The sequence below is a fragment of the Trematomus bernacchii genome, unplaced genomic scaffold, assembly GCF_902827165.1.
Source record: "Trematomus bernacchii unplaced genomic scaffold, fTreBer1.1, whole genome shotgun sequence".
Lineage (NCBI taxonomy): Eukaryota > Metazoa > Chordata > Actinopteri > Perciformes > Nototheniidae > Trematomus > Trematomus bernacchii.
This window is the reverse complement of record NW_022987727.1, coordinates 15,611,138-15,638,249: the sequence shown is the minus strand read 5'-3', so window position 1 is coordinate 15,638,249 and position 27,112 is coordinate 15,611,138. Positions and strand designations below refer to the sequence as shown.

The 27,112-nt window shown below is 50.1% G+C and overlaps 9 non-coding genes and 2 pseudogenes across 9 annotated transcripts; 7 read left to right on the top strand and 4 right to left on the bottom strand.

The window, feature by feature from the left end:
• Positions 1 to 241: 241 nt before the first annotated feature.
• LOC117494572 lies at positions 242 to 405 on the bottom strand. Its single transcript, XR_004557101.1, has one exon. It is a non-coding gene; the product is annotated as a U1 spliceosomal RNA (small nuclear RNA).
• Positions 406 to 784: 379 nt separating this feature from the next.
• Positions 785 to 888, top strand: LOC117494569. The gene has a single exon (XR_004557099.1). It is a non-coding gene; the product is annotated as a U6 spliceosomal RNA (small nuclear RNA).
• A 622-nt stretch (positions 889 to 1,510) lies between these two features.
• trnag-gcc lies at positions 1,511 to 1,581 on the bottom strand. Its single transcript has one exon. It is a non-coding gene; the product is annotated as a tRNA-Gly (tRNA).
• A 458-nt stretch (positions 1,582 to 2,039) lies between these two features.
• Positions 2,040 to 2,156, top strand: LOC117494566. The gene has a single exon (XR_004557096.1). It is a non-coding gene; the product is annotated as a U5 spliceosomal RNA (small nuclear RNA).
• A 147-nt stretch (positions 2,157 to 2,303) lies between these two features.
• On the top strand, positions 2,304 to 2,384 carry LOC117494551 (annotated as a pseudogene).
• A 4,931-nt stretch (positions 2,385 to 7,315) lies between these two features.
• On the top strand, positions 7,316 to 7,504 carry LOC117494576. The gene has a single exon (XR_004557105.1). It is a non-coding gene; the product is annotated as a U2 spliceosomal RNA (small nuclear RNA).
• Positions 7,505 to 7,832: 328 nt separating this feature from the next.
• Positions 7,833 to 7,996, bottom strand: LOC117494560. The gene has a single exon (XR_004557090.1). It is a non-coding gene; the product is annotated as a U1 spliceosomal RNA (small nuclear RNA).
• Positions 7,997 to 8,374: 378 nt separating this feature from the next.
• Positions 8,375 to 8,478, top strand: LOC117494568. Its single transcript, XR_004557098.1, has one exon. It is a non-coding gene; the product is annotated as a U6 spliceosomal RNA (small nuclear RNA).
• A 622-nt stretch (positions 8,479 to 9,100) lies between these two features.
• Positions 9,101 to 9,171, bottom strand: trnag-gcc. The gene has a single exon. It is a non-coding gene; the product is annotated as a tRNA-Gly (tRNA).
• A 462-nt stretch (positions 9,172 to 9,633) lies between these two features.
• Positions 9,634 to 9,749, top strand: LOC117494567. The gene has a single exon (XR_004557097.1). It is a non-coding gene; the product is annotated as a U5 spliceosomal RNA (small nuclear RNA).
• Positions 9,750 to 9,896: 147 nt separating this feature from the next.
• On the top strand, positions 9,897 to 10,074 carry LOC117494549 (annotated as a pseudogene).
• The last annotated feature ends 17,038 nt before the right edge of the window (positions 10,075 to 27,112 follow it).

The following is a 27,112-nucleotide window of genomic DNA, read 5'->3' as shown; positions in this document are numbered from 1 at the left end:
CAGCAGATCCTTTTTTGGACTCTATGCCAGAGAAGCTAAAGGTGACAATTGAACTTGCCTTGGCTCTGGAGCGTGGCACGCAGAGTGAGGCTCACTGCAAGGGACAGAGATATTTAGAGCCCAAAGGAAGGACACGCTGTGGGAGGACATTGACACCAGAAAGTCTTTCCTGGAGCAAAGAAGCTGCCACACATGCAAGCTGTAGCCAGGTTGTCTTTGACATTTTCTTCAACACTATAATCAGGGGAGAGCGCGAACGCAGTCCCCCACTACCACAAATTATGCAGTCGAGATTCCCACATTTGGGGAATTCGCAGCGGTCAGCATAGCCGGGGTGCAATGGCCGAGCCTCGCCCTGGGTGAACCACCTTGGTGATCATGGTATCTCCCCTGCCAGGTAAGTATGAGTTGGATGGGTCAGAGGCAGGGGACTCTTGCAACGACAAAGGACACGGCGTGGCGGTTCCTGCCTCTGAGCCGGCCAACGCAGCCCATCAACCACATTTTAACCCTAAGCCTTAAAGACAGATAAGTCTTGAAATAGAAATAGGTTCCAATCGGGGGCACAAACTGCAGCACAGCAGCAGGGTCTTTTTTGGACTCAATGCCAAAGAAGCCAAAGGTGAGAGCCACGAACCATGCTAGCGCAGCTTCTGTCTGCAGTTTTCGGCCCATTTAGACCCAGTGTTTTGCTCCCTTTGAGCTCTATGTGTTCTGCTACCATAATACAAAGTTGACCTTGCTCAGAGACCTGCGAATACCCCCCAGATGCAGGGCAATATTGTGTTATTTCGATAGCACATATAAAAAATTGGTACGATACAGAGAAGATTAGCATGGCCCCTGCGCAAGGATGACACGCAAATTCGTGAAGCGTTCCTCTTTGCCAATTTGTAATGATTTTTCTAAATTAAATCCCGATTCCTAACAAGCAGAGGTGGAAGCAGTACTCAGAACTTCCAGTTAAGTAAAAGTGAGGTTGCTTGTCTTGTTTTATACAGTATTTTGTGTTTTTGTCCAATCGGGGGCACAAACTGCAGCACAGCAGCAGGGGTCTTTTTTGGACTCAATGCCTAGAGTCACCCAATAGCTTTACTCTCTAATTGTGTGCAAGTACAGATTCCAAACAACAGTGAAGCTATGTTGCATTTGCAGAGAATGGGAACCTAGTTTTCCTCTTAGCTTACAAAGATTCTACCACTCATTCGCCCACATTCACAAGACATCGTAACTACCACTACGCTGGCGAGGTCAACAGCACGGTCAACAAGGTGGATTTTTCAACAGATATGCTATATGCTCTAAGTCATTTAAGAAGGGATACAGTCCACTGGTCATCCCTTACAGTGATTTGATGTCAAGCATCTTACTGAGTTCTCAAATCAATAGGAGTCGGCACGGAGAACATCCCTCTTTACTTGTACACTCCAAAGACCTGTGTGTTTGCTGGAGCAGAGTCCAAGTGGTTTAGGCATTGTACTTTATTTTCAGACAACAAAGAACTGTCTATTGCATTGGCCGGGAATCGGACCCGGGTCTCCCACGTGGCAGGTGAGAATTCTACCACTGAACCACCAATGCTGAATTATAAAGCCAAGCCACCATACGGCAGTTGAGGCGAAAAGTTCAGCCAACAAAGACTGTTTTTCAAGCAACCACGCTTCTATATTTCATTATAAGCTCTATATCCGTAAAGACATTCTAGTGTTCCTCCCTTAAATGGATGTGATGTTTAGCATCAAACTAGTGTTTTCTAATGCCACGGAGTAAGCACGTATAACATCCCACACAACTAAAGCGTATTACTAAAGAGATAGGTTCCAATCGGGGGCACAAACTGCAGCACAGCAGCAGGGGTCTTTTTTGGACTCAATGCCAAAGAAGCCACAGGTGAGAGCCACGAACCATGCTCGCGCAGCTCTAGCGCAGCTGGGGGAAAGGGTGTGGCCTGGGAGGTGGAAAAGCCAAGTCAGGGTCACCGCGAGGGATTGGACTGGGACAACTGCGGTGCTGTCTGTTCTCGAGGACGGCCTCCACAATTACTCTGGTTTCTCTTCAAAGCGTATAAGTCTTTCGCCTTTTACTAAAGACTTCCGTGGAGAGGAACACCTACGAGTTCAACCTATTTTTGGTAGGCTTGGCCGTTTGGCTGAGCATTCTGAGTTTGTGAAAGACAAGAAAAGGGTTAGGGTTAGGGTTAACCCAGTTACGCAGCGCCTCTCTTATGCCAGGTCAAAAGAGCCGCACCAAGACCGGCGGTGACTGCGCAACGAGTCCGTCTCCTGCAGCAAACGTTAAGGGTCATCGCTTCTCGGCCTTTTGGCTAAGATCAAGTGTAGTATCTGTTCTTATCATTTTTTCCAGGAAGGACATTTCGAACCACGAGGAGAAAGGAGCGATGGCCGGGAGGGCCGATGACGGACAGCCGATCCCAAGAGTCGGGCTGAGATTCACACTGCGCTTCCAGGCAGTTGGAGCAGACGAAGATGTCGTATCGAGGACGTGGTTCTGCAGGAAAGTCATCATGGAGCAGCTCCATCTGAAAGTTGATGTCATCTACTGCCTACAATGGAACCAGCAGGAGAAGGCTTTCGACGTCACCCTAAAGGACGAGCAAGTATACACAAAGGTTGCTAAGGACTGTGTTGCTGCTGCTATGGTAAAGCCGCTAGCCTGCTACAAGGTTTTAAATTTGGACAGACCAAATTTCAGGACAATCACGGTCCACATGTTTAATCCCTTTGTGACTGACAGAGCGCTGGCTGATTTTTTGAGGCTGTATGGGGAAGTGCTAACTGCTGCAAGACATGTCAAGGACACCATGGGGATCTGGACAGGTCGAAGGCAGTTCCAGGTGCTTCTTAAAGCTGAGCCAGAGGGTTTTGGCGGCCTCAAGCACCCGCCTGCCTCCTTCAGCCTTGGAGCAGATCGAGGGTACCTTTTCTACCCGCGTCAGCCAGCTTTCTGCAGGCGGTGCAGGCAATCAGGCCACGTTGAGGGAGGGTGCGCTGGCGCCAGCTGCCGTTTTTGTGGCCAAAGAGGACATGAGGCCAAAGACTGTACAGTGCCCAAGGCCTGCCATGGCTGCAGTGGGATCGACCATCTATACAGAAGCTGTCCTGAGCGTAGGAGGACGTTTGCGGAGGTAGCCGGGGCCAACAACCGGAGGGAAACGGAGTTCGAGGACCTTCTGGAAGGGCTTATCCAGTGCCAGAAGAATATGTTTCCGGTGGGCACGGGGGAGGCCGCGGCGGTGGAGCGGGTACCGGGCGGCGGCTCGGGGTCTGACAGCGTGGGCCGAGGGCCTGCGGGGAATACGGACTCAACTGTAGCAGCCGATTTGGGGGTCAAGCCTGGGATACGTAAAATACAGGAGGCTTTCGGAACAGAGGCTCCAGAAGACAATGGGGACTGCTCGCAGGTCGGAGACAGTAAAAGGCCAAAGACAGAGGGGACGAGGAGGAAGGGGCGGGCCAAAGAGGTGGTGGCGGTGGTGGATGAAGGAGATGGGCAGCAGAAGAGGGAGGGGCCAGGGAAGGACAGTGACCAGGGGAGGGGTAAAGCGGACGATGGCCATGGTTTGGGTGGAGGGATGGTGGGGGAGGACCCAGGGGTTGTAGGGGTTGGGCTCCAGTCTGGTTTGCCACTGGACCGGGGGCTGCCGGCTGCTCCACTGCTGCAGCCACCTCCCTTGGGGGATGACACACAAGGGGGCGTGAGTCCCTCCACCTCTTCAAGTGTGGTTCCTGTGTTATGGGCCGACCAGATGGACAGTTTCAGTGAAGACCCCTATGCAGCGTGAAAATGGAGTGGGTAATTTTTCCTTTGTTAAGGCTTAACATTTCATCCTCATGACACGTTATTTTGATGTTCTCACTTTGAATGTGAGAGGAATGAGGAACACTGTTAAAAGAAGGACTGTTTTTGATTTTTTAGGCACTTTGCATGTTGCCATAGTTTTTTTGCAAGAGGTCCATCTGAGAGACATGGGGGATGTGGGGATGTTTTCAAGGGAGTGGACGAAAGGGGACTCAGTTTGGAGTGTAGGGGGGGTTCACTCTACGGGGGTTGGGATTTTGTTTTGTTTTAAGGAAATAAGGGTGGAGGATGTTTTTGTTATTGACCAGGGCAGGGCAATAGGGGCAGACATTGTTTGGGGAACAAGGAAGCTGCGGGTCATTGTGGTATATGGACCACAGTCACCGGCAGAGCGGACTAATCTGTTTTCATTAGTGGAGCCTTTCCTTGTTACCAATAGACAGGTAATTATAGGGGGTGATTTTAATGTTGAGCTGGGGAAGGGAGGGGATGCCAGCGACCAGTATATTTCACAACTCATGGTTAGATATGGGTTGGCAGATGGGGGTAAGGGGGTCAAGCCACACATAGACAGCCCCACGTGGCGTAACTCAAGAGGCGTGGCAAAACGTTTGGACTATTTGTTTTTTTCCAGGTCTTTAAACCTGATCACAGGTAGGACCATCCCTGTTTTCTTTTCTGACCATGATGGCCTGCTGTTTCGAGTAGATGTGGATGCGCTAACTTTTGGGCCTGGTTACTGGCGCCTAAATGTCAGTGTTTTGGAGGAAAAGTTTTTCAACCAACAGTTCCCTTTGTTTTTTAAGGGAGTGTTGGGCCTCAAACCGCTGTGTCAGGGGATACTAGAGTGGTGGGAGGTAGCCAAGGACAGAATTAAGACCTTCTGCTTAGGTTATTGCAAAAGGAAGGCAAGACGGTCAAAGAGGGAGATGTCCCATCTGCAGCGACTCCTAGAGCGTGAGTACGCAAAGGGGAACTGTGGTTCTACTATAAATGAAAATGTATGCAACTCTTTGAAGGCAAGGCTCAGACATGTCTCTGAAGGCAAGGCCCGGGCTTTCCTGGCGAGATCACGTTCAGAGTTCATTGAGCAGTCAGAAACATGTTCTGCTGCTTTTTTCAGCTCGGTACGGGCTAAAAAAGCAAGGCAGGTGGTGACAGGGTTTAGGGACAGTCAGGGTATTGTAGTGACAGAAGAGGGCCAGGTGGTGAGGGTTGCCACGGATCATTTCAGGGACAGCTTTAAGGAGAAAGATGTGGGAAGAGGGGATGATTTCCTGGAACTGCTGGATCGCCAGGTTCCAGGGGACATAGTGCAGGCTTTAGAGGTCCCTCTAACAGTTAGCGAATTGGAGGGTGCGCTCAACAGAATGAACAAGGGTAAGGTGCCAGGAATTGATGGCTTACCTGTGGAATTCTATGCAAAGTTCTGGAGCATATTAGGGCCAGTATTGTTGGAGGTGCTGACAGAGGTACTGCAGGCAGGAGAAATGAGCGGGTCTTTAGCCACCGGGGTGATCTCCCTCCTGTATAAGAAGGGGGATCGCACTGAAATAGGTAACTGGCGACCTTTGACCATGCTGTGTGTGGACTATAAACTCTTGGCAAAAGTTCTCACTGATAGGCTAGGCGAAGCAATGCCCCATGTGGTTCATGTTGACCAGACATGTGCGGTGCCAGGGCGCTCAACGAGATGGAACCTGCAGCTCCTAAGGGATGCTGTAGCTTGGGCAGAAGACAGAAACCTGCCACTCATGCTGGTTGCTCTTGACCAGACCAAGGCTTTCGACAGGGTGCAGTGGAGTTTTATGTTCAGCATTCTGGAGAGGCTAGGTTTTGGTAAAGTCTTTATAAGGTGGTTGCGCACATTATACATGGACGTGGGGAGCAAGGTAGTAGTGAACGGATACCTAGGCGATTTTTTCCGGTTACAATCGGGTGTGAGGCAAGGGTGCCCTCTCTCACCACTGCTATATGTGCTCTATATGGAGCCTTTGGCGGCAGCCATTAGGGCAGACCCAGGGGTCAGAGGTTTTCTAGTGCCTGGCAGCAGAGGGTTACGGGTGAAACTGTCCCAGTATGCAGATGACACCACTTTGCTGCTGGACAGGGATGAATGCCTTATTCGTTCTCTGCAAATCATGGAGGACTTCGGCAGGGCATCCGGTTCTAAGCTTAACTGTGCAAAGTCCTCGGTGAAGTTTTTTGGGAAATGGAGAGAAAGGATAGATGCACCAGGGGGTCTTGCTTTCTGCCCAGGGCCTATAAAAGTTCTGGGGGTCAGTTTTGAGTCTACTAAAAGTGCTTCCCTGAGTTGGGCAAGACGGCTTGAGGCAGTAGAGAGGAAAGTGTCTCTCTGGAAGAGTAGGCAGCTGACCTTCATAGGGAAGGTATTAGTGCTGAAGGTAGATATATTGCCATCCCTCCTATATCTCGCATACATATATCCGTTGCCGGTCAGCATGAGGAGGCCTCTCATGCGCCTCGTGTTTGGATTCATATGGGGTGGGAGATACGAGTATGTGGCAAGAGGCCGCATGCTGGCTGGGGTCGAAGCAGGGGGGAGAGATGTACCACATTTAACTCTGAAGATGGACTGCATTTTTGTTTCGACTTTATGTAGGGAAGTATCAGGCCCAGTAGTACATCCTTCTGGTTATTTTATCCGCCTTTTCTTTTCTTATCAAGCAAGAGAGCTTATGGCCTGGAGCAATTTGGGGCCCAGAGCGGAACAGCAGCCATGGCACTACCGCCATGCAGCAAGGTGGCTTCGGGCTCACCCGGAGGCTGCCGGGCCAGAGGTGAAACTCAATCACAGAACCCTATACAAAGAAGCCAGAGAGAAAATCAATGTCGGTCCTGTCATTGGAATACCATCCAAAGTGTGGAGGAGGATCCAGCCGAAGGGACTAGACAATAGGCTAAAGGACCTTAACTGGCTGTGCCTGCTTAGGTGCCTGCCAGTGCGGGAAATCATGCACCGTCATGGATTGGCAAGGTCTCCGGTGTGCCCTAGGCCAGACTGTAAGGATGAAGAGACCATCAGACATGTCATGTGGGACTGTCCTTTCGCACGGGGAGCATGGAGAAGAGTGGAAGGGTGGTTAGGACAGAGTTTTCCTGGTCTTAAGATGACATGGGATGGGATCGAAAGGGGCTCGGGTCCTGGTGAATATTGGGCAATGTTCCCCATTTGGCTAGTGGTAAGCCTGCTGAAGAGAAATCTGTGGCTGGCTAGGCAGGATGTTGTAAAGAACAAATGCTGCAGCAGCATAAGGGGGATCATAGGAAAAGTAAGGGCAGATTTGAAGGGGAGAATGGAGAGGGACATTGTGAAATGGGGACAACACGCCGCTTTGGAAAGATGGAAGGGGGGTTTAGGGCTGGTGGGGTGAAGACCAGATATATATATAGTAAAAGTGATATATGTGTTTTGTATTGAATGTCCTTTGTTTACTTGTTTGTAAACTGTGTATAACAATGATGTAAATTGAAGATTTGTTATAATAAAAAAAAAAAAAAAAAAAAAAAATCTGTTCTTATCAGTTTAATATCTGATACGTCCCCTATACGGGGACTACATATTAAATGGATTTTTAGCACTGGGAGCCGAAAGAGGGGCTTGCCCCGTTCGCTCCACGCATCGACCCGGTATTGCAGCGCCTCCGGGAACGGTGCACCCATCTCCTGCCTTGTCGAAAAACAAACACAGACGCATCTCGAAACAACAACAAATGGTTTCATTTGAGGGCAGAAACTGCAGCACATCGGCAGCAGATCCTTTTTTGGACTCTATGCCAGAGAAGCTAAAGGTGACAAATTGAACTTGCCTTGGCTCTGGAGCGTGGCACGCAGAGTGAGGCTCACTGCAAGGGACAGAGATATTTAGAGCCCAAAGGAAGGACACGCTGTGGGAGGACATTGACACCAGAAAGTCTTTCCTGGAGCAAAGAAGCTGCCACACATGCAAGCTGTAGCCAGGTTGTCTTTGACATTTTCTTCAACACTATAATCAGGGGAGAGCGCGAACGCAGTCCCCCACTACCACAAATTATGCAGTCGAGATTCCCACATTTGGGGAATTCGCAGCGGTCAGCATAGCCGGGGTGCAATGGCCGAGCCTCGCCCTGGGTGAACCACCTTGGTGATCATGGTATCTCCCCTGCCAGGTAAGTATGAGTTGGATGGGTCAGAGGCAGGGGACTCTTGCAACGACAAAGGACACGGCGTGGCGGTTCCTGCCTCTGAGCCGGCCAACGCAGCCCATCAACCACATTTAACCCTAAGCCTTAAAGACAGATAAGTCTTGAAATAGAAATAGGTTCCAATCGGGGGCACAAACTGCAGCACAGCAGCAGGGTCTTTTTTGGACTCAATGCCAAAGAAGCCAAAGGTGAGAGCCACGAACCATGCTAGCGCAGCTTCTGTCTGCAGTTTTCGGCCCATTTAGACCCAGTGTTTTGCTCCCTTTGAGCTCTATGTGTTCTGCTACCATAATACAAAGTTGACCTTGCTCAGAGACCTGGGAATACCCCCCAGATGCAGGGCAATATTGTGTTATTTCGATAGCACATATAAAAAATTGGTACGATACAGAGAAGATTAGCATGGCCCCTGCGCAAGGATGACACGCAAATTCGTGAAGCGTTCCTCATTGCCAATTTGTAATGATTTTTCTAAATTAAATCCCGATTCCTAACAAGCAGAGGTGGAAGCAGTACTCAGAACTTCCAGTTAAGTAAAAGTGAGGTTGCTTGTCTTGTTTTATACAGTATTTTGTGTTTTTGTCCAATCGGGGGCACAAACTGCAGCATAGCAGCAGGGGTCTTTTTTGGACTCAATGCCTAGAGTCACCCAATAGCTTTACTCTCTAATTGTGTGCAAGTACAGATTCCAAACAACAGTGAAGCTATGTTGCATTTGCAGAGAATGGGAACCTAGTTTTCCTCTTAGCTTACAAAGATTCTACCACTCATTCGCCCACATTCACAAGACATCGTAACTACCACTACGCTGGCGAGGTCAACAGCACGGTCAACAAGGTGGATTTTTCAACAGATATGCTATATGCTCTAAGTCATTTAAGAAGGGATACAGTCCACTGGTCATCCCTTACAGTGATTTGATGTCAAGCATCTTACTGAGTTCTCAAATCAATAGGAGTCGGCACGGAGAACATCCCTCTTTACTTGTACACTCCAAAGACCTGTGTGTTTGCTGTCGCAGAGTCCAAGTGGTTTAGGCATTGTACTTTATTTTCAGACAACAAAGAACTGTCTATTGCATTGGCCGGGAATCGGACCCGGGTCTCCCACGTGGCAGGTGAGAATTCTACCACTGAACCACCAATGCTGAACTGTAAAGCCAAGCCACCATACGGCAGTTGAGGCGAAAAGTTCAGCCAACAAAGACTGTTTTTCAAGCAACCACGCTTCTATATTTCATTATAAGCTCTATATCCGTAAAGACATTCTAGTGTTCCTCCCTTAAATGGATGTGATGTTTAGCATCAAACTAGTGTTTTCTAATGCCACGGAGTCAGCACGTATAACATCCCACACAACTAAAGCGTATTACTAAAGAGATAGGTTCCAATCGGGGGCACAAACTGCAGCACAGCAGCAGGGGTCTTTTTTGGACTCAATGCCAAAGAAGCCACAGGTGAGAGCCACAGAACCATGCTCGCGCAGCTCTAGCGCAGCTGGGGGAAAGGGTGTGGCCTGGGAGGTGGAAAAGCCAAGTCAGGGTCACCGCGAGGGATTTGGACTGGGACAACTGCGGTGGTGTCTGTTCTCGAGGACGGCCTCCACAATTACTCTCGGTTTCTCTTCAAAGCGTATAAGTCTTTCGCCTTTTACTAAAGACTTCCGTGGAGAGGAACACCTACGAGTTCAACCTATTTTTGGTAGGCTTGGCCGTTTGGCTGAGCATTCTGAGTTTGTGAAAGACAAGAAAAGGGTTAGGGTTAGGGTTAACCCAGTTACGCAGCGCCTCTCTTATGCCAGGTCAAAAGAGCCGCACCAAGACCGGCGGTGTCTGCGCAACGAGTCCGTCTCCTGCAGCAAACGTTAAGGGTCATCGCTTCTCGGCCTTTTGGCTAAGATCAAGTGTAGTATCTGTTCTTATCATTTTTTCCAGGAAGGACATTTCGAACCACGAGGAGAAAGGAGCGATGGCCGGGAGGGCCGATGACAGACAGCCGATCCCAAGAGTCGGGCTGAGATTCACACTGCGCTTCCGTGGACTCAACCTGTTTGCCCTGGTGCACCGTACGAATTAGACGCCTAATTTGGTCCCCAGAACCCCGCTAAACATTGTGAATATGTATACCGTGTATATAATTATTATTATTATTATAGTCCCACTGTTAGGGACTGGTGCTGGAGGTCTCTAGTCCGTCCTTCGGGGCTCTGTGAGCGGGCAAAGAGAGGTGATTTTCCCGGACTCTCTCCTGGAGGTGTGAAATAAACAGAGTCCCACTGTTAGGGGGCCATGCTGGAAGTCATTAGTCCGTACTTTGGGGGTCTGTGAGCGGGCAAAGAGAGGTGATTTTCCCCTCGTCTCTCCTGGAGGTGTGAAATAAACAGAGTGCTACATTTTGTAAATAGCAGTGTTTTTAAATGTATGGAACAGTGTCTCTTTCAAAACTCTCCCGTCATTGGCCGGATACATAGGGACGATTTTATATTGACTATGACCGTTAATATTCCAGTGAGACGAAGTACGTCCGGTGACGGGAGTGATCCCATGTTAATTTTGTCCAAAAACCAGAGCATTCCCTCATCTGTCAAAAAGATTCATCCATATTTTTCAGACTACCGTCTGCACGAAATCGGAAACCCAGTTTTTGGGTGCACTCAGAAAAAAAGTGGCTTTTGGAAATCATGGAAGAATGTATCCGCTCACCAAGCACTCTGAGTGGGCCTTATTTTGTGCCTCAAGACCCCCCAGCCTGGTGCTACACAACGTAGGTTAAGAAATTTAGTAGTACTGTTATAGCAGCAGTAGTACGTATAAATAGTTGATGTTTTAGTCTGTGTGTACCGTGATTTTTGTTACTGCAACGTGTAAATAGTTGATGTTTTAGGCTGTGTGTACTGTGGTTTTTGTTCAAATAAAATAAAAAAAAATAAAAAACAATAACCTTGATGGTTACCAAGGGCAGATAAAGTGCCACTTTCCATCAGCACCGGGGAGGCACTCTCCTTGGTGCTGAACCCTGTGATGAGCGCTCAAGTGTTGGCGGAGGAGGTGTAAGCCAGAGGAGGGTGAACAAAAGTTAAAGTGTTTGAACCTCCAGCCCAGAAGGGGGGTGGTGGTGCCAATAAGAAGGCCGAATTTGGATGCTGATGGGCGGACATAAAAGCACCACAAAATCCACCCCCTTTAGGGTCACCAGGGGCACGAGAATACCCTCCACAGAAGGGGGGGTGGTGCCGTGAAGAAGGACGAATATGAATGCTGATGGGCGGACATAGAAGCACCATAAAAACCACCCCCCTTGTAGGGTCACCAGGGGCACGAGAATACCCTCCACAGAAGGGGGGGTGGTGCCGTGAAGAAGGACGAATATGGATGCTGATGGGCGGACATAGAAGCACCATAAAAACCACCCCCTTTGTAGGGTCACCAGGGGCACGAGGTTCTGGTGGGTGTGAATACCTGTGTTTAGTCCGTGGGGGAGTGCTTAACTGTGGGGGCCCGGGGACTCACGGTGTGCAAGGTTATGGAGGTGCCACTGTTAGGGGGACATGCTGGTGGTCATGAGTCCGTCCTTCGGGGCTCTGTGAGCGGGCAAAGATAGGTGGATTTCCCGGTCTCCGCCCTGGAGGTGTGAAATAACCAGAGTCCCACTGTTAGGGACTGCTGCTGGAGGTCTCTAGTCCGTCCTTCGGGGCTCTGTGAGTGGGCAAAGAGAGGTGGATTTCCCGGTCTCCGCCCTGGAGGTGTGAAATAACCAGAGTCCCACTGTTAGGGACTGCTGCTGGAGGTCTCTCGTCCGTCCTTCGGGGCTCTGTGAGCGGGCAAAGAGAGGTACATTTCCCGGTCTCCGCCCTGGAGGTGTGAAATAACCAGAGTCCCACTGTTAGGGACTGCTGCTGGAGGTCTCCTGAATTTAAACAGATTCACCAGTTTATAACATTACTTTAGCCCTGATCAGAGCCCTGTTTTATGGGTAAGACAGCGATGTGCTGTACCCTGGCTCTCTGGCTCTCTGAGACCCTGCTAAAAGCAGTGAGTCTGCTGCCTGCATTTAAACAGATTCACCAGTTTATAATGTTACTTTAGCCCTGATCAGAGCCCTGTTTTATGGGTAAGACAGTGATGTGCTGTACCCTGGCTCTCTGGCTCTCTGAGACCCTGCTAAAAGCAGTGAGTCTGCTGCCTGCATTTAAACAGATTCACCAGTTTATAACGTTACTTTAGCCCTGATCAGAGCCCTGTTTTATGGGTAAGACAGCGATGTGCTGTACCCTGGCTCTCTGGCTCTCTGAGACCCTGCTAAAAGCAGTGAGTCTGCTGCCTGCATTTAAACAGATTCACCAGTTTATAACGTTACTTTAGCCCTGATCAGAGCCCTGTTTTATGGGTAAGACAGCGATGTGCTGTACCCTGGCTCTCTGGCTCTCTGAGACCCTGCTAAAAGCAGTGAGTCTGCTGCCTGCATTTAAACAGATTCACCAGTTTATAATGTTACTTTAGCCCTGATCAGAGGCCTGTTTTATGGGTAAGACAGCGATGTGCTGTACCCTGGCTCTCTGGATCTCTGAGACCCTGCTAAAAGCAGTGAGTCTGCTCCCTGCATTTAAACAGATTCACCAGTTTATAATGTTACTTTAGCCCTGATCAGAGCCCTGATCTCAAATCGTATTTTCAGAATCTGACCCTCTGCCGTAACTCCGCTCCCCAAGGTCCTAGAGATTCAGCGATGGTACCGTTGGATGCGGGGTACGTGTAAATGGGGGGTAGAGAAAAAGCCTGAACCGAACAGAGCTTGTTATCAAAAGTTATGGATTAGTAGCAATATTTCACAATGGAGCTCTCCGGGGTGCTGAAGGTCATTAGTCCGTCGTTTGGGGGTCTGTGAGCGGGCAAAGAGAGGTGATTTTCCCCTGGTCTCTCCTGGAGCTGTGAAATAACCAGAGTCCCACTGTTAGGGGGCCATGCTGGAGGTCTCTAGTCCGTACTTTGGGGGTCTGTGAGCGGGCAGAGAGAGGTGATTTCCCCCTGGTCTCTCCTGGAGGTGTGAAATAACCAGAGTCCCACTGTTATGGGGACATGCTGGAGGTCTCGAGTCCGTCCTTCGGTGTTCTGTGAGCGGGCAGAGAGAGGTGATTTTCCCCTGGTCTCTGCTGGAGCTGTGAAAGAAACAGAGTCCCACTGTTATGGGGACATGCTAGAGGTAATTAGTCCGTCCTTGGGGCTCTGTGAGGGGGCAGAGAGAGGTGATTTCCCCCTGGTCTCTGCTGGAGGTGCAGAGTCCCACTGTTAGGGGCCCATGCTGGAGGTAATTAGTCCGTCCTTGGGGCTCTGTGAGCGGGCAGAGAGAGGTGATTTTCCCCTGGTCTCTGCTGGAGCTGTGAAAGAAACAGAGTCCCACTGTTATGGGGACATGCTGGAGGTAATTAGTCCGTCCTTGGGGCTCTGTGAGCGGGCAGAGAGAGGTGATTTTCCCCTGGTCTCTGCTGGAGCTGTGAAAGAAACAGAGTCCCACTGTTATGGGGACATGCTGGAGGTAATTAGTCCGTCCTTGGGGCTCTGTGAGGGGGCAGAGAGAGGTGATTTCCCCCTGGTCTCTGCTGGAGGTGCAGAGTCCCACTGTTAGGGGCCCATGCTGGAGGTAATTAGTCCGTCCTTGGGGCTCTGTGAGCGGGCAGAGAGAGGTGATTTTCCCCTGGCCTCTGCTGGAGCTGTGAAAGAAACAGAGTCCCACTGTTATGGGGACATGCTGGAGGTAATTAGTCCGTCCTTGGGGCTCTGTGAGCGGGCAGAGAGAGGTGATTTTCCCCTGGTCTCTGCTGGAGCTGTGAAAGAAACAGAGTCCCACTGTTATGGGGACATGCTGGAGGTAATTAGTCCGTCCTTGGGGCTCTGTGAGGGGGCAGAGAGAGGTGATTTCCCCCTGGTCTCTGCTGGAGGTGCAGAGTCCCACTGTTAGGGGCCCATGCTGGAGGTAATTAGTCCGTCCTTGGGGCTCTGTGAGCGGGCAGAGAGAGGTGATTTCCCCCTGGTCTCTGCTGGAGGTGCAGAGTCCCACTGTTAGGGGCCCATGCTGGAGGTAATTAGTCCGTCCTTCGGGGCTCTGTGAGCGGGCAATGAGAGGTGATTTTCCCGGTCTCCGCCCTGGAGGTGTGAAATAAACAGAGTCCCACTGTTAGGGACTGGTGCTGGAGGTCTCTAGTCCGTCCTTCGGGGCTCTGTGAGCGGGCAAAGAGAGTTGGTTTTCCCGGTCTCCGCCCTGGAGGTGTGAATGCAGGTGCCTGCATTTAAACAGATTCACCAGTTTATAACATTACTTTAGCCCTGATCAGAGCCCTGTTTTATGGGTAAGAAAGTGGCTTTTTTCCAGTTCTGCCTCCATAGGCGTCTTCGTCGTCATTTTTCCATTACCGACACTTCTTTTGCCTCCGTCTAACTCCACTTTTTCCATGTGTAACATTGTTCCTTCTGTATTGCCCCTTCTTCCGCCGCACAGTCACAGCTGTTCCCTGATTCGCGGGAATTGCAGCCTCTTTTGACTTCGGAGCCTTTCCCTTTACATTTTCTTCCACTTTTTCCACCACAGCCGTCTTCCCCTTCATTTTCTCTTGCGAAACACTGCCTCGCTTTTCATTTTTGACCGCTGATTCAATGTTTCCCAACACTTCTTTGTCCGTCACTTTCACTTCCTCATTCCTGACGCGTGATATCCGCATTCCAGAAATCACGTTGCTCCTCTTCGTAATATCTTCGGTCCCAGACCTCATATTCTCTCAGGAATAGTCCCCCCCGACAGCTGTGCTGTTCAGGGGGGTTCTCAGCACAAAATCCTCCAAAGATTCCTCCGTAATCCCCTTTTTTCCCCGGTTCTCCACCAAACAATCTCGCTGCCTCTGACACAAATGCGCCACCGGGCGTGCACAGGGTGGTATGGCCGTAAGCAAAGAGTTTGGAGGGACATTGGCTTCCTATAGCTGGGTGTCAGAGAGGGGTTGTAGGTCCCCGGGCCCAGTTTGGGTGCTGAAAGGCGGACTGCCCACCTCCATGTCGATGCCCAGCAGCTGGGGGGGGCCTGCTGAAGGTCCCAGGCCGTGCTGTGAGCCTTTCTGCCCCGCTTCAGCACCTGGGCGCTCTCCGGGGTCCTGGAGAGTCATTTCCAGCCTTCTCTCTGCACTTTTTCGGGGGAATGCTCCTCTCCTCTCCTCTCCTCATTGATTCAAACAGATTCAGCAGTTTCTAACAAGACTTTAGCCCTGATCAGAGCCCTGTTTTCTCAAATCGTATTTTCAGAATCTGACCCTCTGCCGTAACTCCGCTCCCCGAGGTCCTAGAGACTCGGCGATAGTACCGTTGGATGCGGGGTACGTGGAAATGGGGGGGTATAAAAAAAGCCTGAACCGAACAGAGCTTGTTATCAAAAGTTATGGATTAGTAGCAAGATTTCACAATGGAGCTCTCCGGGGTGCTGGAGGTCTCTAGTCCGTCCTTGGGGGCTCTGTGAGCGGGCAGAGAGAGGTGATTTCCCCCTGGTCTCTCCTGGAGGTGTGAAATAAACAGAGTGCTACATTTTGTAAATAGTGCAATATCTCCAGGGCGCATAACTGCACTTTACAAGCCAGGGAAGGGGCCAGAATCCTGGGTATACATTTTGTAAATAGTGCAATACCTCCAAGGCGCATAACTGCACTTTACAAGCCAGGGAAGAGGCCTGAATCCTGGGGTAAACATTGTTTAATTGTTTAAGTGTTTTTAAATGTATGGAACAGTGTTTTGTCTCTTTCAAAACTCTCCCGTCATTGGCCGGATACATGGGGACGATTTTATATTCACTATGACCGTTACTATTCCAGTGAGACGAAGTACGTCCGGTGACGGGAGTGATCCCATGTTAATTTTGTCCAAAAACCAGAGCATTCCCTTATCCGTATTAGGTGCCTTACAAACAATGGACGTCCGCTCTCGGGAGCGTCGGAGTGGTGCGGTCACCCTAAGTGACAGACCTAAAGTATCCGGGATTCAGGCATCTTCCCTGGCTTGTACATTTTTGGTGATGCGCCCTGGAGATATCATACTATTTTAAACAACTTTTCCCCGCCTTTCAAACACTTATTCCGGGGTTTTAGTCAGTCATTTTGCAGGATATCATTTAACATTGACGCTCTCCTGAAAATGCACATATTCTGTGCATTTTCAGGAGAGCGTCAATGTTAAATGATTTCGTGCAAAATGACTGGCTAAAACTCTCTTCCAGACATTTAAAAATACTTTCCCCGACCATTTAAACATTATTTCTGGCTTGTAAAGTGCAGTTATGCGCCCTGGAGGTATTATACTATTTCAAACAACTTTTCCCCGCCTTTCAAACACTTATTCCTGGGTACAAGTGTATCTTTCCCCCCCCCTGGGTGTGTGTGAGACAAGTGAAGTGAGTCAGCCTGCCAACAAGCAGCACCGTGCTGTCATTTGAAACATGTTACCCCACTGTTTGACACACCTTTACCCACGTTTTGAGGACTTACTGCTGGGTCAATGTGTGCTCTTTCTTCCCCCTGGGTGTGTGTGAGACAAGTGAAGTGAGTCAGCCTGCCAACAAGCAGCACCGTGCTGTCATTTGAAACATGTTACCCCACTGTTTGACACACCTTTACCCACGTTTTGAGGACTTACCGCTGGGTCAATGTGTGCTCTTTCTTCCCCCTGGGTGTGTGTGAGACAAGTGAAGTGAGTCAGCCTGCCAACAAGCAGCACCATGCTGTCATTTGAAACATGTTACCCCACTGTTTGACACACCTTTACCCACGTTTTGAGGACTTACTGCTGGGTCAATGTGTGCTCTTTCTTCCCCCTGGGTGTGTGTGAGACAAGTGAAGTGAGTCAGCCTGCCAACAAGCAGCACCGTGCTGTCATTTGAAACATGTTACCCCACAGTTTAACACACCTTTACCCACGTTTCAAGCACTTACTGCTGGGTCAATGTGTGCTCCAATGTGTCCTCTTTCTTCCCCCTGGGTGTGTGTGTGAGACAAGTGAAGTGAGTCAGCCTGCCAACAAGCAGCAGTGTGCTGTCATTTGAAACATGTACCCCCCACTTTTCAACACACTTTTACCCACGTTTTGAGCACTTTCTCCTGGGTCAATGTGTCCTCTTTCCCCCCCTGGGTGTGTGTGAGACAAGTGAACTGAGCCAGCCTGCTAACAACCACCAGTCTGCTGTCATTTGAAACATGTTCCCCGACCTTTTAACACACTTTTTACCCATGTTATGCGTCCTGGAGGTATCAGCCTATTTTAAACAACTTTTCCCCGCCTTTCAAACACTTATTCCGGGGTTTTAGTCAGTCATTTTGCAGGATATCATTTAACATTGACGCTCTCCTGCAAATGCACATATTCTGTGCATTTTCAGGAGAGCGTCAATGTTAAATGATATCCTGCAAAATGACTGGCTAAAACTCTCTTCCAGACATTTAAAAATACTTTCCCCGACCATTTAAACATTATTTCTGGCTTGTAAAGTGCAGTTATGCGCCCTGGAGGTATTATACTATTTCAAACAACTTTTCCCCGCCTTTCAAACACTTATTCCTTGGTACAAGTGTTATCTTTCCCCCCCTGGGTGTGTGTGAGACAAGTGAACTGAGTCAGCCTGCCAACAAGCAGCACCGTGCTGTCATTTGAAACATGTTACCCCACTGTTTAACACACCTTTACCCACGTTTTGAGCACCTACTGCTGGGTCAATGTGTCCTCCAACGCCCCCCCCCTGGGTGTGTGTGAGACAAGTGAACTGAGTCAGCCTGCCAACAAGCAGCAGTGTGCTGTCATTTGAAACATGTTACCCCACTGTTTGACACACCTTTACCCACGTTTCAAGCACTTACTGCTGGGTCAATGTGTGCTCCAATGTGTCCTCTTTCTTCCCCCTGGGTATGTGTGAGACAAGTGAAGTGAGTCAGCCTGCCAACAAGCAGCAGTGTGCTGTCATTTGAAACATGTTACCCCACTGTTTGACACACCTTTACCCACGTTTTGAGGACTTACTGCTGGGTCAATGTGTCCTCTTTCACCCCCCTGGGTGTGTGTGAGACAAGTGAACTGAGTCAGCCTGCCAACAAGCAGCAGTGTGCTGTCATTTGAAACAGGTTACCCCACAGTTTAACACACCTTTACCCACGTTTCAAGCACTTACTGCTGGGTCAATGTGTGCTCCAATGTGTCCTCTTTCTTCCCCCTGGGTATGTGTGAGACAAGTGAAGTGAGTCAGCCTGCCAACAAGCAGCAGTGTGCTGTCATTTGAAACATGTTACCCCACTGTTTGACACACCTTTACCCACGTTTCAAGCACTCTTTCCTGGGTTGAAAAGACATGTGCTGTAGCCTGGTTCTCTCGCAGTACTGGGTACTAGTTAATGCCACTATCACCACCACATTTAAACCAGATGAAGTGGTAGTTATCCGGGGTGCTGCAGAGTCATTTTCAGGCTCCTCTCCACAATTGTCCCCCTAAAATGATTTTAAATCATTATTTTTGCATTTAAATGCATTTATTCTATCATTTATATGGTTCCCTAACACAATGCACATAGTCTGGAGCTCACTGGGGTCCTGCATATAATTTAATCAGGCGTTTTAACACTTTTTCCCATGAAAATGATTTTTAATCACTATCATGGGGCTATGAAAATAAAATTCCGGGTAATGCAGAGCACAAGTGCACCTTTTACTATTTAAATGTATTTATATTATATATATTTGGGCTAGAAAGGTGACCTCTCTGGGTGATTTAGTCAGTTTATGGAGCTTAGCCCACAAATCCTGGATGATCCAGGCCGAATTTGGGTGCTCATAGGCGGCCTGCCAGGCGCCCCCACCCGTGGAAAGCAAAAAAAAGTGAAGAAAATGCTTAATTATATCTTAAAATAATCAAAAATGAAGTTTTGAAAAATTGTCAAAAAAATGACAGAGTGCCAACGGGAGAAGGGGCCAGGTGTTTGGCGCTTCGGGACGATTTTTCCCCTTCTCCGATGGTTGGTGCAACGGAGAAGGGGAAAAAGTCCCTGGGCTTCATTTCCACTTCTCTGGCAAAAAGATTCATCCATACTTTTCAGACTACCGTCTGCACGAAATCGGAAACCCAGTTTTTGGGTGCACTCAGAAAAAAAAACGGCTGTTGGAAATCATGGAAGAATGTATCCGCTCACCAAGCACTCTGAGTGGGCCTAATTTTGTGCCTCAAGACCCCCCAGCCTGGTTCTCCGAATACTTTAAGTTCGACATGGAGGAATCTAGGTCACTTGGCAGGTGACTGTACCCGATTTTGAGGCACTATTTTGGGATACAATTTCCTCATTTTCACCCATTTCCCCTGGTTCTCACAAATAGTTAAAGTTCGACATTTTGAGACATGGAGGAATGCAGGTCACTTGGCAGGTGACTGTACCCGATTTTGAGGCACTATTTTGGGATACAATTTCCTCATTTTCACCCATTTCCCCTGGTTCTCCAAATACTTTAAGTTGGACATTTTGAGCCATGGAGGAATGCAAGGGCAGTCGACAGGGGACTCTACCCGATTTTGAAGCACTATTTTGGGGCATCATTTTTACATTTTCCTGGTTCTCCAAATACTTTAAGTTGGACATTTTGAGCCATGGAGGAATGCAAGGGCAGTCGACAGGGGACTCTACCCGATTTTGAAGCACTATTTTGGGGCATCATTTTTACATTTTCCTGGTTCTCCAAATACTTTAAGTTGGACATTTTGAGCCATGGAGGAATGCAAGGGCAGTCGACAGGGGACTCTACCCGATTTTGAAGCACTATTTTGGGGCATCATTTTTACATTTTCCTGGTTCTCCAAATACTTTAAGTTGGACATTTTGAGCCATGGAGGAATGCAAGGGCAGTCGACAGGGGACTCTACCCGATTTTGAAGCACTATTTTGGGGCATCATTTTTACATTTTCCTGGTTCTCCAAATACTTTAAGTTGGACATTTTGAGCCATGGAGGAATGCAAGGGCAGTCGACAGGGGACTCTACCCGATTTTGAAGCACTATTTTGGGGTACAATTTTCTCATTTTCCCCCATTTTCCCTGGTTCTCACAAAAGTTGACTTGGACGATTTTGCCCATGTCAGATTGTCAGGGGAGTCCGCGGGGGACTCTTGCGGGGTCATGAGGCACTATTTTGGGGTACAATTTTCTCATTTCCCCCCATTTTCCCTGGTTCTCACAAAAGTTGACTTGGATGATTTTGCCCATGTCAGATTGTCAGGGGAGTCCGCGGGGGACTCTTGCGGGGTCATGAGGCACTATTTTGGGGTACAATTTTCTCATTTTCACCCAAATTTCCCTGGATGAAATTTTTTTTTGTTTTTTTTGTTTTTAGCCCAGTTTTGGCCACAGCGTTGCCTGGAGGATAGGACCGAGATATGACAGACTCTCTGGCCGCCTCACAAGTCACTATTGTCGGACACTTTCTTTGCTTTACCCCGGTTCTATCACTCTTTCCTCCTTTGACCATACAACCCGTTTCCTGCTGGGGTGGTGCCTGGTTCCGGGGTACCCCAAACCCTCATGGTCGGGGCACCATGTATTGATGCATCGGACCCAATGTTGCCATCACCAGCCCCGCGTTGGTGCGGAGGTGGGACCATCTGACCCGGTGGTAACCCAATACCTCCCTTGGTCCATGCACCATGAATTGATGCATCGGACCCAGTGTCGCAACCACCGATCACGCTAACGCATATAAACGGGGCACCATGTATTGATGCATCGGACCCAATATTGCCATCACCAGCCCCGCGTTGGTGCGGAGGTGGGACCATCTGACCCGGTGGTAACCCAATACCTCCCTTGGTCCATGCACCATGAATTGATGCATCGGACCCAGTGTCGCAACCACCGATCACGCTAACGCATATAAACGGAGAACTATAACATAATTTTGATCAAATTCATTATGTGTGTTTCAGTAAGGATGTCATCTGAATGCCCGGTGTGCAGACTCTTCTATCTGGCATTGAACAAACACCTTAAGCACAAGCATGCAGTGCGGAACTTGGAGGAGAGGGGAATCCTCCTGAAAATAGCCAGTGGAAGGATAAATGTTCGGACCAAACCCTGTCCCATCGCTGGGTGTTCGTACGCTGGGAAGAGACTGGACCGTCATGTAAAACATGACCACCCTGAGTTGTCCCGACATGAGACACAGCAGGTCATGGCAAGGCTGAAGCATAGTGTGGCACTGCAGTTGCTCCATGACCTCCGTGAGACTAACCCCATCATTGGAATGGCTACATCATTGGATATAGACAATGAGGAGGAATACCCCGGGCACCCTCCACCCTTCTCCCCACATACCGAGTGTGACAACGAGGACTGCAGGCAGGTGATGCTGGAAAATGTGGCATTGAGGGCTCAGAAGGATGCCCTCAATGATGAGGTGAAGACCCTGCGCTCCAGGCTGAAAAAGGAGCTAAAACCCAGGAAGCAGAGTGCTGCTGTTCTTGAGGAAGAGGACAAATGTATACGATTTAAGGGCCTGGCAATCCCAAGTACCTCCGGCATAAACACAGTAGCCTCAGGCAGCAATACCCCTGTGAAGAGCCCGGTGAAGACTGTCATGCAGTCCCCAGTAACCTCCGGTAGCGGGACCCCTGTGAAGAGCCCGGTGAAGACTGTCATGCAGTCCCCAGTAACCTCCGGTAGCGAGACCCCTGTGAAGAGCCCGGTGAAGACTGTCATGCTTGCAGTAGCCTCCGGTGGGAAGAGACCGGTAAAGAACCCTGTGAAGAGCCCAGTGAAGACTGTCATACTTGCAGTAGCCTCCGGTGGAAAGAGACCGGTAAAGAACCCTGTGAAGAGCCCATTGAAGACTGTCATGCTTGCAGTAGCCTCCGGTGGAAAGAGACCGGTCAAGAACCCTGTGAAGAGCCCAGTGAAGACTGTCATATTACCAGTTTCCTCCGGTAGCGAGACCCCTATGAAGAGCCCGGTGAAGACTGTCATGTTTGCAGTAGCCTCCGGTAGCGAGACCCCTGTGAAGAGCCCGGTGAAGACTGTCATGTTTGCAGTAGCCTCCGGTAGCGAGACCCCTGTGAAGAGCCCGGTGGAGACTGTCATGTTTGCAGTAGCCTCCGGTAGCGAGACCCCTGTGAAGAGCCCGGTGGAAACTGTCATGTTTGCAGTAGCCTCCGGTAGCGAGACCCCTGTGAAGAGCCCGGTGGAAACTGTCATGTTTGCAGTAGCCTCCGGTAGCGAGACCCCTGTGAAGAGCCCGGTGGAAACTGTCATGTTTGCAGTAGCCTCCGGTAGCGAGACCCCTGTGAAGAGCCCGGTGGAAACTGTCATGTTTGCAGTAGCCTCCGGTAGCGAGACCCCTGTGAAGAGCCCGGTGGAAACTGTCATGTTTGCAGTAGCCTCCGGTAGCGAGACCCCTGTGAAGAGCCCGGTGGAAACGGTCATGTTTGCAGTAGCCTCCGGTAGCGAGACCCCTGTGAAGAGCCCGGTGGAAACTGTCATGTTTGCAGTAGCCTCTGGTAGCAAGACCCCTGTATGCCGGAAGACCCGTGCCTCTAAGCTGGCTAATGACTTGCCCTCTCCCTCAAATTACTGGTCCACTGGGTATGGACGGGGGAATACCATGCGTGAAATCACGTTGCCTAGAAGCATGGAGGCGTACCTTCAGACATACTTGGATCATTGTTTGGGTGTCGCTCCGACAGTAAAACAGAAAGACAATGTTGTGTCGAAGATCAGCCGGATAAAGAACTTCATAGTATACATGGCCCATGGTGTTAACCGCCTGTCAGACTGGCTGTTCCTAAGAAACATGAAGATGATCCGTGGCTGGAGCGAGTATATTGTAAAGCCGGGCCGGGCAGTCACAACATCAGAGTTCTTCCTGAAGAATGTGCACCAGTTCATGGGGTACATGTCTGAGTCAAAGCCCCGGGGGTGCAGGCTCACCCAGTCTGATATGACCCACATAATGAGAGAGGTGAAAGCCAACATGAAACACTTGAATAAGGCAGTCACTCTACATCAGTTTAAGGTGAAGAGGAACAAACTGGATCGTCTGCCGAGCCAGGCGGAGCTTCTCGCCGCCATGGCGGCCGCTGAGAAGCGCATCCCGGAGCTCCTCGACCTGATGGCCGGCACGCCGACCTCAACCACCCAGAAGCTTCTCTATGGCTATCTCACCCTCCATTGGAGCCTCCTGTATGGCCACCGTACGGGCGTGTACGCAAACATGAAAAACAGTGAGGTCTTAGAGGCAGCCATAAGGGGAACTGCTGAGGGCTACATCATCCATGTGCAGGATCACAAGACGGCCAAGACATATGGCGAAGCACAGCTGGCGCTTACAGTAGAGGAGTTTAGCTGGGTCATGCGGTGGATGGGGATTAAAGAGGCATTGCTGGGTCCTCAGAATGAATTCTTCCTTTTCACAAGGGGGAATCGGGCCTCCAAGAACCTGAACGCTCACTTGAAGAGGGCATGGGCTGATGCTGGGCTAGAAACAGCCGTCACCTTCACAATCCTGTGCACTGCCCTGGCTGACAATATCAAGCATCACCAAGATCCAGAAAGCCGGTCGATTCTCGCCAGGTTTATGTGTCACGACGTAACCACGGCGGACCGGTTCTACGCGAATGCGCCAGGAATAAAGGAGGCATTGAGAATCCGCTCCATGTTCAGGGCGTCATCAGATGCGGCAGCAGCTGCATCATCATCAGAAGGATGTCTACCGCTGTCAGATGGGGAGACCTCCGAAGAGGGCTGCTATAACAGTACTGCTTCTTCGTCTTCACCTGATGGGTCATTGGAGCGGCAGCAGCAGCGGAAGCGGAAGCGGGAGGGAAAGAGGCCAATGAAGTCGGGACCGGGGCTGGTTGACACTCCTGATGATGGGGCAGGGGCAGTGGACTCAACCTGTTTGCCCTGGTGCACCGTACAAATTAGACGCCTAATTTGGTCCCCTGAATCCCGCTAAACATTGTGAATATGTATACCATGTATATAATTATTATTATTATTATAGTCCCACTGTTAGGGATGGTGCTGGAGGTCTCTAGTCCGTCCTTCGGGGCTCTGTGAGCGGGCAAAGAGAGGTGATTTTCCCGGACTCTCTCCTGGAGGTGTGAAATAAACTGTCCCACTGTTAGGGGGCCACGCTGGAAGTCATTAGTCCGTACTTTGGGGGTCTGTGAGTAGGTATTGCACTATTTACAAAATGTATACCCAGTTTTTGGGTGCACTCAGAAAAAAAACGGCTGTTGCAAATCATGGAAGAATGTACCCACTCACCAAGTACTTATAGTGGGCCTTATTTTGTGCCTCAAGACCCCCCAGCCTGGTGCTACACAACGTAGGTTAAGAAATGTAGTAGTACTGTTATAGCAGCAGTAGTACGTGTAAATAGTTGATGTTTTAGTCTGTGTGTACTGTGATTTTTGTTACTGCAACATGTAAATAGTTGATGTTTTAGGCTGTGTGTACTGTGGTTTTTGTTCAAATAAAAAAACAAAAAAAAACAAAACAATAACCTTGATGGTTACCAGGGGCAGATAAAGTGCCACTTTCCATCAGCACCGGGGAGGCACTCTCCTTGGTGCTGAACCCTGTGATGAGCGCTCAAGTGTCGGCGGAGGAGGTGTAAGCCAGAGGAGGGTGAACAAAAGTTAAAGTGTTTGAACCTCCAGCCCAGAAGGGGGGTGGTTGTGCCAATAAGAAGGCCGAATTTGGATGCTGATGGGCGGACATAAAAGCACCACAAAATCCACCCCCTTTAGGGTCACCAGGGGCACGAGAATACCCTCCACAGAACGGGGGGTGGTGCCGTGAAGAAGGACGAATATGGATGCTGATGGGCGGACATAGAAGCACCACAAAATCCACCCCCTTTAGGGTCACCAGGGGCACGAGGTTCTGGTGGGTGTGAATACCTGTGTTTAGTCCGTGGGGGAGTGCTTAACTGTGGGGGCCCGGGGACTCAGGGTGTGCAAGGTTATGGAGGTCCCACTGTTAGGGGCCCATGCTGGAGGTAATTAGTCCGTCTTTCGGTGCTCTTTGAGCGGGCAGAGAGAGGTGCTTTTCCCCTGGTCTCTGCTGGAGCTGTGACATGCACAGAGTCCCACTGTTAGGGAGCCATCCTGGAGGTCTCTAGTCCGTCTTTCGGTGCTCTGTGAGCGGGCAGAGAGAGGTGATTTTCCCCTGGTCTCTGCTGGAGCTGTGACATGCACAGAGTCCCACTGTTAGGGAGCCATCCTGGAGGTCTCTAGTCCGTCTTTCGGTGCTCTGTGAGCGGGCAAAAACAGGTGATTTTCCCCTGGTCTCTGCTGGAGCTGTGAAATGCACAGAGTCCCACTGTTAGGGAGCCATCCTGGAGGTCTCTAGTCCGTTCTTGGGGGCTCTGTGAGCGGGCAGAGAGAGGTGATTTTCCCCTGGTCTCTGCTGGAGCTGTGAAATGCACAGAGTCCCACTGTTAGGGAGCCATCCTGGAGGTCTCTAGTCCGTCTTTCGGTACTCTGTGAGCGGGCAAAAAGAGGTGATTTTCCCCTGGTCTCTGCTGGAGCTGTGAAATGCACAGAGTCCCACTGTTAGGGAGCCATCCTGGAGGTCTCTAGTCCGTCTTTCGGTGCTCTTTGAGCGGGCAGAGAGAGGTGATCTTCCCCTGGTCTCTGCTGGAGCTGTGAAATGCACAGAGTCCCACTGTTAGGGAGCCATCCTGGAGGTCTCTAGTCCGTCTTTCGGTGCTCTTTGAGCGGGCAGAGAGAGGTGATTTTCCCCTGGTCTCTGCTGGAGCTGTGAAATGCACAGAGTCCCACTGTTAGGGAGCCATCCTGGAGGTCTCTAGTCCGTCTTTCGGTGCTCTGTGAGCGGGCAAACAGAGGTGATTTTCCCCTGGTCTCTGCTGGAGCTGTGAAATGCACAGAGTCCCACTGTTAGGGAGCCATCCTGGAGGTCTCTAGTCCGTCTTTCGGTGCTCTGTGAGCGGGCAAAAAGAGGTGATTTTCCCCTGGTCTCTGCTGGAGCTGTGAAATGCACAGAGTCCCACTGTTAGGGAGCCATCCTGGAGGTCTCTAGTCCGTCTTTCGGTGCTCTGTGAGCGGGCAAAAAGAGGTGATTTTCCCCTGGTCTCTGCTGGAGCTGTGAAATGCACAGAGTCCCACTGTTAGGGAGCCATCCTGGAGGTCTCTAGTCCGTCTTTCGGTGCTCTGTGAGCGGGCAGAGAGAGGTGATTTTCCCCTGGTCTCTGCTGGAGCTGTGACATGCACAGAGTCCCACTGTTAGGGAGCCATCCTGGAGGTCTCTAGTCCGTCTTTCGGTGCTCTGTGAGCGGGCAAAAAGAGGTGATTTTCCCCTGGTCTCTGCTGGAGCTGTGAAATGCACAGAGTCCCACTGTTAGGGAGCCATCCTGGAGGTCTCTAGTCCGTCCTTGGGGGCTCTGTGAGCGGGCAGAGAGAGGTGATTTTCCCCTGGTCTCTGCTGGAGCTGTGAAATGCACAGAGTCCCACTGTTAGGGAGCCATCCTGGAGGTCTCTAGTCCGTCTTTCGGTACTCTGTGAGCGGGCAAAAAGAGGTGATTTTCCCCTGGTCTCTGCTGGAGCTGTGAAATGCACAGAGTCCCACTGTTAGGGAGCCATCCTGGAGGTCTCTAGTCCGTCTTTCGGTGCTCTTTGAGCGGGCAGAGAGAGGTGATTTTCCCCTGGTCTCTGCTGGAGCTGTGAAATGCACAGAGTCCCACTGTTAGGGAGCCATCCTGGAGGTCTCTAGTCCGTCTTTCGGTGCTCTTTGAGCGGGCAGAGAGAGGTGATTTTCCCCTGGTCTCTGCTGGAGCTGTGAAATGCACAGAGTCCCACTGTTAGGGAGCCATCCTGGAGGTCTCTAGTCCGTCTTTCGGTGCTCTGTGAGCGGGCAAAAAGAGGTGATTTTCCCCTGGTCTCTGCTGGAGCTGTGAAATGCACAGAGTCCCACTGTTAGGGAGCCATCCTGGAGGTCTCTAGTCCGTCTTTCGGTGCTCTGTGAGCGGGCAAAAAGAGGTGATTTTCCCCTGGTCTCTGCTGGAGCTGTGAAATGCACAG